The sequence below is a fragment of the Elephantulus edwardii genome, unplaced genomic scaffold (genome assembly GCF_000299155.1).
Source record: "Elephantulus edwardii isolate Elephantulus edwardi_28Jun2011 unplaced genomic scaffold, EleEdw1.0 scaffold00142, whole genome shotgun sequence".
Lineage (NCBI taxonomy): Eukaryota > Metazoa > Chordata > Mammalia > Macroscelidea > Macroscelididae > Elephantulus > Elephantulus edwardii.
Genome location: NW_006399892.1, coordinates 1,718,297 through 1,728,222, shown reverse-complemented (window position 1 = coordinate 1,728,222; position 9,926 = coordinate 1,718,297).

Sequence of the window (9,926 nt, the reverse complement as noted above, 5' to 3'; positions counted from 1 at the left end):
TGATATTGAGCTTCTCCAGCGGTTCTTTCCACATATGTAATCGATCTGATTCCTATGCATGCCATCAGGTGATATCCAGGTATATAACCTGCATTTATGCCTCTTAAAAAATTAGTGATAATAATTTTCAACTCTGTCAAGTCACCTTTTTGTAATGGAAATAAATATTGATCCCTTCCACTCAGTTGGCTAGGTAGTTATCCTTCAGATTTCTTGGCACGCCTGATAAGTTTGTCCAAAACAGCATCTTTTTGTTGAATTATGTCAGTAGGTATTCCATCAACGTCTGGGGCCTTGGTTGGTTGTTGTTTTTTTGGTTTTTTAGTGTTTTTTTCCCCAATTCCTTCAGTACAACTTGAACTTCCTCCTTCATCACCATTGCTTCATGATCATATGTTGCTTCATAAAATTCTTTTTTTGTATAGACACTCTGTGTATTCCTTCATCTTCTTTTGATACACCCTGGATCATTCAATATTCTGTCCATATCCTTAAGTATTCTTAATCGAGGCTTTAATTTGTTCTTCAGTTAATTCAGCTTAAGAAATGCCAAGTGAGTTCATCTCTTTTGATTTTCCAACTCCAGCTCTTTGCACCTTCCATTGTATTATTTTGCTTTGTCTTCCTTCCTGAGTTGCTCTTTGAAATCTGTTTAGCTTTTAAATTTTCTGATTTCTTCCCTTAGCTTTCACTACTCTGTTCCCTTGTGCAATGTTCAGATTCTTTTCTGACATCCTTCTCAATTTTTAACTCCTCTTGTGTCTTTGTAATGAGATTTTGCATTCTTCATGGATGATGTTCTTTATTTTCTCCCACAACTCTTCTCATCTTCATCATTATTGTACAATGCCTCAAACTTGTTCCTGAAATGGTTTTTAAAATTGTGTAGGATAGATTCAAGATCCTATTTTGATTCTTGTGGATTTGTTTTAAAATTCATTAGCCTTAGCTTGAACTTCCATATAAGTAATTGAATATAAATTCCATATAAGTCTGTTCCACAGTAAGCACCTGGCCTAGTTCACACACCTGTTATACTTCTCCAATGTTTCTTTGTACAAATGTAATTAATCTGATTACTGTCCATATCATCTGGTGAAATTCTTATGTATAGTCTGTGTTTATATTTCTTATGAAAAGTACTTGTAATTAATAATTTACTGATTATACAAAATTCTGTCATTTTATCTTCAGCTTCATTTTGTCACCAAGTCTATGTTTTCTTCTTCTCTGTTCCAAAGATATCCATTCTGTTCACCGATTATTATTAAAGCACCATTATTATTAAAGCACTTTGGTTGTATGTTTGATCAACTTCTGACTGCTAAAATTTATAAAAATCATCTATTTCTTCTCTTTGGCTTCAGTTGTTATTTGAAAGATAGCTGTCTTCACCGGAATTCCTGGTATGTGTATGGATATTGTGGTGTTGAGCACAGCACTGTATTTCAAGATAGATTTCTAAACGACCTTTTTAACTCTGAATGAAATCCTGTCTTATCTCATCTTTTGTTCTCTGGAATAGATCATACGATTAAAAATGTTTTATGTCAACTGAGCTCTTTTTGCCAATTCCTAATATGTCAATATTTGTGTTCTATTTCTTTTATTACATTGTAATTTTCTTACATTCATGCTTCTGACAGTCCATGTTCAAATTATTAATATCTGCTTATAACTGTCCTCTTTGTGTTTCCAAATTCGAAGGATCAACCTCAGATATCATATCCACTAGTCTACTCTAAGTGTACTCTATTGTCCATAGGATTTTTGAAGGCTTGTTATTTCAAAAGTAGGTGACCAATACTTTTGTCTAGTCTTTCTTGATTTGGAGGCTTAGCTTTAGAACAAGATCTGATGGACAAGCGTTTTGCTGAAAGATACTTCCCTATTACGGAAGTAAATAATAGATTCATTGTTGGTCTGCCCTTTGTCTTGTCTCTTTCCCTTCACTCACAAGGTTTTCCTTCCACACCTGCCTTCCTTGGCCAGAACCTCCCTCCCCCCAGCCATCCTTTGCAATAATAGGTATTCACATAGCAGTAGACAATTCTGTCACTGAACCGTTTCTAGCTATTAACATGTGTACGGCTCCAATTGATTCTTTCGGTCAATAAGATTATAAAGATGACACACCATACTAGGGAACTAATAAGCAAACAGAATTCAGCCAAGCAAAATTAAGTAGTTTATTATCTGGTGCAAAAAGTGTATCAAGGTATATCCTTAGTGATCTGAATAAATGAAACTAAAAACAATTTTACTCAGAGTCTTTCTAAAGCATAATGGGAGAAACTTTATTATATAGCATATACCAGACTTTGTTATTGGTATATATGCTCACTGTGCAATTTATCATTCATGAAGTTTAATTAAAATTGTATAATATGGAGAAAAATTGTAATTATTTGTATTATTTTTTATTAGTAGTATTATTTGTATTGTAATTGTAATTATTTGTAAGTAAATTTGCTATAGGATTGATTTCACCCAGTAGGGACATATGGGAGAGAGTAGAATTTCCCCCATCAAGTCTCCAAGTCTGTAATCTTTAAAGAAGCAGAATGCCTCATATTTATAAAGTCTAGTGGCTGATGGATTTAAACAGATGGTGTTTCAGTTAACAACTATGCAATTAAGCACTCTGCTCCTAGATATTCTTCAACTATACATAATGAATTAAACCTTAGGTGTTTGTCTGTGAGGGGTATTTTTTTTTTTCTTTTCTATGACTGTGCTCATGTGAAACCTATACTTAGACCAGGAAACAGACTTCAGAACAGAACAAGAAAATATTGCATTATTTAAAATCAGAAATAGGGTATTTCAGGAAGGTTTCCTGTATCCATATCTTCTCAATCTATATGCAGAAAAAAATAACTCGGGAGGCTGTACTTTATGAGGAGGAATATGACATCAGTAGTGGAGGAAGACTCATCAACAACCCGTTATATAGATGACATAGCCTTGCTTGCTGAAGTGGAGAATAACCAGAAGCGTTTGCTGAAGGTCAAGGTTTGTAGTCTTCAATATGAATTGAAGCTCAGCATCAAGAAACAAAGTTTCTCACCACTGGGCCAATTGGCAGCATCAAGATAGATGAAGAAGAAATTGAGATTGTTAACAATTTTAGCTTGCTGAGCTGCACAACCAATATTCTTAGCACCAGAAGATAGGGAATCAAAAGTCAAATTATGTTAGGTAAATCTGCTGTCAAATGACCTCTTTAAAGTGCTAATAGGCAGTGATGGTAGTCTAGAGAGAAAGAAGAGCTTGCCATTCACAGTTATTTGGTATGCATCAGAGAGCTGGACAATAACGAAGAAATACAGAAGATGAATCAATGCCTTTGATTTGTGGTGTTAAAGACAGTGTTGACCATATAGTGAGTGGACAACCAAGAGTAGAAATAGGTGTTGGTGAAGGTGAGAACAAGCTGCTCCTTGAAAGCAGAGATTTTAAATCTCTGTATCACATACTTTGGGCACATGGCCAGGAGGGACCAGTCCTTGGAGAAGGACATCATGCTTAGAAGGGTGGAGGTACAGCACAGGGGAGGAAGGCCCCTAATTTAATAGATTGACACATAGGGGCAGATGTGTTAGAGATAGTGAGACTGGCTTAGGATAGGACATGGTTTAGAGACATTGTACACAGAGTCACTATGAGTCACGTGCATCTCACTGGAATAGCAACAACAACCACAGAAGCCTTCATAATGTTGTGTAATCCAGGCAGAACTTATGTATAGCTGACCCTTCAGTTAATTTTAAGAGGCTGTAATCACGTGGCAGGAGATTGACCATCCTTCTCCATGGAACAGCTGGTGAATTTGAAGCAAATGTCTTTGTGATTGTAGCATATTTTCTTATGACTAGGTCACCAGAGCTCCTTCATGTTATCATGTATGATTATTTAACCTAGTGAAATCTACTATGGCTGGTACTGTCATTTATTGTCCATTGTTTATGTAGGTTATTTTTTCTCTCTGAATTGATCTAATCATCTTAATTTATTTTACGTTGTTCATAATAATGCTGTAAAAGTCCCCACATCTCTGAATTTTAGGATTATTTTGTTTAATATAGTGTCTTACCATCATATCTTGTTGCCTATTTTAGTCATCACTATATCTCTGCTGTATAGAAAGTACAAGAACTTACATGATATTTTGTTATTATGTGCAGTCTAGTTAACTATGACCCAGCAATGAACTATAAACAAGAAATTTTAACTTATGCTCACTGCTAGGTACCATCAAGATAACTAAGAGTCATAGTAACCCTATGAAGAACATAGACAAAACTAGCCTTATTCAAGGGCACAATCTTTATAACCTCTGGGATGCTCAAACCAATTGCTTCAGTCAGTGCCAATCACACTATTAAAAATCTTTCTATTTTATTACTAACTCTGTCTTGGAGTAAGAGCAACCTGACTAAAACGAATTAAAATGTCTCGGAGGGTGAATGGTATTATAAAGATATTTAAACTGTACAATACTTTGTAAACGTAAAAAAAACAAACACAAACATAGAAACTTTCACTTAAAAGTGTTTTGATAAAAAAACAGTGTGTCAGGGATGTGTCCTATCTCTATACCTTTTCAATATGTGTGCAGAACATCTCATTCCAGAGGCTGGATTTTATGAGGAGGAATGCAGCATCAGGATTAGCGGAAGACTTATCAGCAACCTGTGTTATGCAGTTGACACAACCTTACCTGCTAAAACTGAGGAAGTTCTGAAGCATTTTCTGCAGCATCAATGTCTGTAGTTTGCAATATGGATTGAAGCTTAGAATCAATAAAAATGATGATTCCCACCACTGACCCATTGGAAGTGTCATGGTAGATGGAGAAGAGATTGAGATTGTTAATAATTTCTGCTTGCTTGGTTTCACAATCAACACTCTTGGCACTAGCAATCAGAAAATCAACAGATGAATTGCATTAGAAAAATCTGTTGTCAAGGACTTCTCCAGAGTGCTGAAGACCAAGGATGTCAATGTTGCATAGCAAGTGTCCCCTGATCCAGGCCATGGTCTACACAATTGTTTGCTGTTCATCTGAGAGCTGGACAATAACCAAGGATGGAAGAAGAATTGATCCCTTTGTGTTATGGCCATGGAGAAGAGTATTGAACATACCATGGATTACCAAGAGACTAACAAGTCTGTTCTGGAAAGGGCAAAATCAAGCTGATCCTGTAGACAAGGATTTTGAAACTCCATATCACATACTTTGGGCAGCAGCCAGTAGAGACCAGCCTTTGGAGAAAGATATTACAATTGGAAGGACGGAGAGATAGCGTAGGAGAAAAAGACCCTGGATGAGATGATTGACATAATAATTGGGGTAGAACAGGGTTTAGAGGGTCGTTACGAGTCATAGTTGTTTCGACAACACATAACAACAACAATAAATGAAAACAGAATTGCTATCTTATTATTTATTTTAACTTTCTTTTTTTGTATTGAAAATTATAAATTGTTCTGAAACAGCATAAATGTAATACTATATTACATTAATACTTAAGGTATATGGTTTGGATTTCATTACACAAAAAAATCATGATACTGATAACCTGAGTTATTTTATGAAGAAACTAGAGTGAACCAACATTCGGGTATTTTTCTACATTCTGGAAGCTCCTATGTGAGCAGCATTAGGTTAAAACCTTGTTACACCAAAAATATTCTAATATTGAAAGTTCTGCCTCCCTCTTTCACATTTAAAAATCTTTGTGGTATGGAACTAAATGGGTAATACAGAATAATTTTCCAAATTTTACAATAACCTTACTGTTGGTAGGTGCTCTTCAGTTTATCATTAAAACCTATTCCCATAATGTTGGAATTGACTCATAATTGATTCACCAGGGGTTTTACAAGGCTGAAAATCCCATGAAAAGTGATTACTCATCTCTCTACCATGTAATTGATAATGGAAACAATTCATCAGACATACCAAGCCTTTAAGTTACCAGCACAACTTCTAACAGACTTCAATTTGTTGACGAGTCTTCCTCTGAACCTGATGCTACATTTTCCTTCATAGAGTTCAGCTTTTAGAATGATTTTCTCAGTTTATCAACTGAATAGGTTTAGAGAAAGGATATAATCCTGACACACAATTTTCCTCATTGAAACCATGCAGTGTCCCCTTGTTCTGTTCAGACAACAGTTTTTGGTCTAGGTATAGGTTTCATATGAGCATAAATAATTCTGGGATTCCCATTCTATTCAGTGTTAACCATTGTTTGTTATAATCGTCACAGTCAAATGTCTTTGATTAATTAATAAATAACAGATAGACATTCTGGTATACTCTGCTCTCAGTCAAGATCTGTTGGGCATCAAAAATTATATTCCTGGTGTCATGAACTATTCGAAACACAGCCTATAATTCTGGTAGGTCTCAACATACTGTTCTAGCCATTTTGTTATGATCTTCAACAATATTTTAATTGCATGTGACAATAATGATATACTCAATAATTTCCACATTCTATTGGGTTACCATTCTTGAGAATTGGAAAAAATATGGATCTCTTCCTGTTATTCGGCCAGGCTACTGCTCTCTAAGTTTCCTGACATAGACTGATGAGCATATCCAGGGCTGCCTTTGTTAGCTGAATCATGCCAATGGTATTCCATCAATTCCTGGGGCCTTATTTTTCATCAATGCTTTCAGTGCAGCTTAAAACTTCTTCCTTCATTAGCATTGGCTCTTTTTATATGGCTTTTTCTGAAATTTCTCAGTGTCAAGCAACTCTTTTGTACAATGACTCTGTGTATTCCTTCTATCTTCTTTGGATGCTTCTTGGATCAGTCAAGATTTTGCCTATAACATATGTCACTATTGCAATTCAGTGTTTGAATTTGTTTTTCAGTTCTTTCAGCTTGAAAATGCTGAAAGACTTCTCACTATTTTAATCATCAATTCCAGATCTCTGCACATTCTTTTATAATACATTGTTTTGCCTTCTAGAGCTTCATTTGGAATCTTCAGTTCAGCTGTTTCACTTCCGCAGCTTGTCTTTATTTTGGCCCCTCAAAATGCTAATGCAACTTTCAAAGCCTCTTCTGAAGTCCACTTTGTTTTTCTTTCTCCCCTGTCTTTTCAATGCTCTTTCCTTCTTTGCATAGATGATATCCTACATGTCATACTACAAAATCTTTAATCTGATTATTGGTATTAAATGCCTCGAACTTTATCTTAAGATGTTTTAAAAAGTTAAGTTGGATTGAGGATGTGCTTTAGTTTTTGTGGATTTTTTATCATTTCCTTTTGCTTCAGTTTAAACCTGCACATGAGTGATTAATGGTATGTTCTACAATCTGCACTTTGCTTGTTTTTGACTGCTAATATTGAACTTTTTTGGCTGCTGATACTGTGCTTCTCCAAAAATTCTTTTCAAATGTAATTAGTATGACTCCTGTGAAGTCCATCAGGTGAGATCAACATGTTAAGTTACCTACTGTGTTTATTTAATAAATTATATGTGATTAATTTATCATTGAAGGTACAAACTTCAGTCACTTGATTCATTTCTGTCACTAAGGCCATACTTTCTTTCTCACATTCCTTCATTATTACTTCCAACATTTGCATTCTAATTATCTGTAACTCATAGTGAGCCTATAACCAACAGATTGAAATGTTCTGCAATGCAATATTATCTTCATATTTGTGTTATGTTTCAGCACACTTCTGTAGTTTTGAAGCTATGGTGGACAAGTGGTAAGGAGTTGTGCTGCCAACTCAAAGGCAAGGGGTTCAAATCCACCAGCAACTTCATTGGGAGAAAAAAAAATAGTATTCCTATGCAATTTCCTGCCTCATAACCCACTGAGGTGTCAGCTCTGAGTAATTTTTTACTAGATGACTCATCACAACAACAACACCTAGTGTTTTGTGAAAGTATCATGTCCATCTCTAGAGACTGATCCTTCTGAATGATACGTCCAAAGAATGTGAAACCGTTTGAACATTCTGACTCTATTTCAAGACATTTATTTACACATTTGGCACTCTATAGTATAGATAATATTGTTTTCCAAGATGATGTAAAAGGCATCAGTTCTTTACTTTTCTTTATCCATTTTCCGGCTTAGTTAACCTACAAACTCAAATTCCAATTGTGTGTCTGTAACATCATGTAGTCACACATTTCCAGATGTGTATCTGTGAGAGAAAATTTTTCTCTCTGCCATAGTAGTTTATTAGGAAAAAGTGAAAATTTCTTTTTTCACAACAAGAGAGTTCAGGGATCCAAAATTTCTCTTTCTATGGGTTAGTGAAATAGTCAAGAATCAGGAAAAAGATGAAATCCAAAACAAGATGTTATTATTTTATTGTATATTTGAAGGCACTTAGAGTGTAGATAAGTGATTCAATAATAATTCATAAGACACAGAAGAAATTCTAAATGTGAGATGTTAATTTGTAAAGAAAGTATAATAGCACAATACTTTCATATTAATATTCTTTTCTTTTAATTGCAAGTGAATTTAAATATACTGTTACATTTATTATTTCATTTGATAGAGGAAATGGATTTTAATCACTCTTTGTGATAAAGAGAAGTTTCAGGTAACTTAGTCTTTTTTTCTTTTTAAGTTACAAAAGCATTTATTGACAAGAGTTAAGTCATATTTAGATCTTTGGACATTTAACTCTAGGACTCTTTCACCTACTGCAAGGTTAATTTATTGTGAATCAAAATTGAATTAAGTATAAGTCCCTGGACTGGGAACAGGTCTACTTCCATTCTTCAGACATTTCATCTATAAAATGAAAGATTAGAATATGAATCTCCAGGGTTCTTGCTGGGCAAAACCTCCACAACTAACCCTTTCACTACTTTTGTAGAAGATCAACACTCTTCTGTGTAACAATTTCTTATTTTTCTAATTGTTGTTGTTGATTGCTGTCACATCGAGCACGATTCATAGAGACCCTGTGAACAAGGGCCTGAACTCTTTCTGTAGCTATCATCATTTATCAAAGTTCATAGACTTTCGAGAGGCATGTTATTTAGGAAGTAGATACTAAAGGTATTTGTCTTTAAAAATTATCTATTTATGCCCAATAGTCATCCCGCTCATACTGATTTTGGAGTTTAAATTCTAAGAATCTGAATATCTAGGAAGGAAATGCAGTGATAGCTTCAGTAAACTACTTAACTGCATACCAACTAAGTAGGCCAAAGTCTGAGTTAAAGGAAGTTATAGCATTGTCAATCGACGTATTTCAGCTAACAGATGCTGCCCTGGATGTGCTCACCAAGTTGTGACAAGAAATCTGGAGAACAACCACTTGGCCAACTGACTGGAAGAGTCCAATATTTGTTCCCATCCCAAAGAAGGGTGACCCAACTGAGTGTGGAAACTACAGAACAATATCATTGATTTCACATGCAAGCAAGATTATACTGAAGATTATCCAAAACCAACTGGAACAGCATATCAGCAGAGAATTGCCAGAAGTCCAGGCTGCATTTAGAAGGGGTCATGGTACTAGGGATATTGTTGCTGATGTTAGATGGATCTTAGCTGAAAGCAGGGAATACCAGAGGAATGTCCATCTGTGTTTCATTGATTATACAAAGGCATTTGACTATGTGACTCATAACAAACTGTGGCTGACTCTGAGAAGAATGGGAATCCCAGAACATTTAATCGTGCTAATGTGAAACTTCTGCTCTGCATACATGTTGAAAAGGTATGGAGACAGGATGCATCCCTGGTGGACACCCTTCCCAATTTTGAACCATGCAGTGTTGCCCGGCTCTGTTCTGAAGACTGCCTCTTGGTCCAAGTACAGGTTTTGCATTGTTGTTGCTGTTGTTGTTATGTGCCATCGAGTCGTTTCCGACTCATAGCGACCCTATGCACAACAGCTCTAAACCCTGCTCTATCCT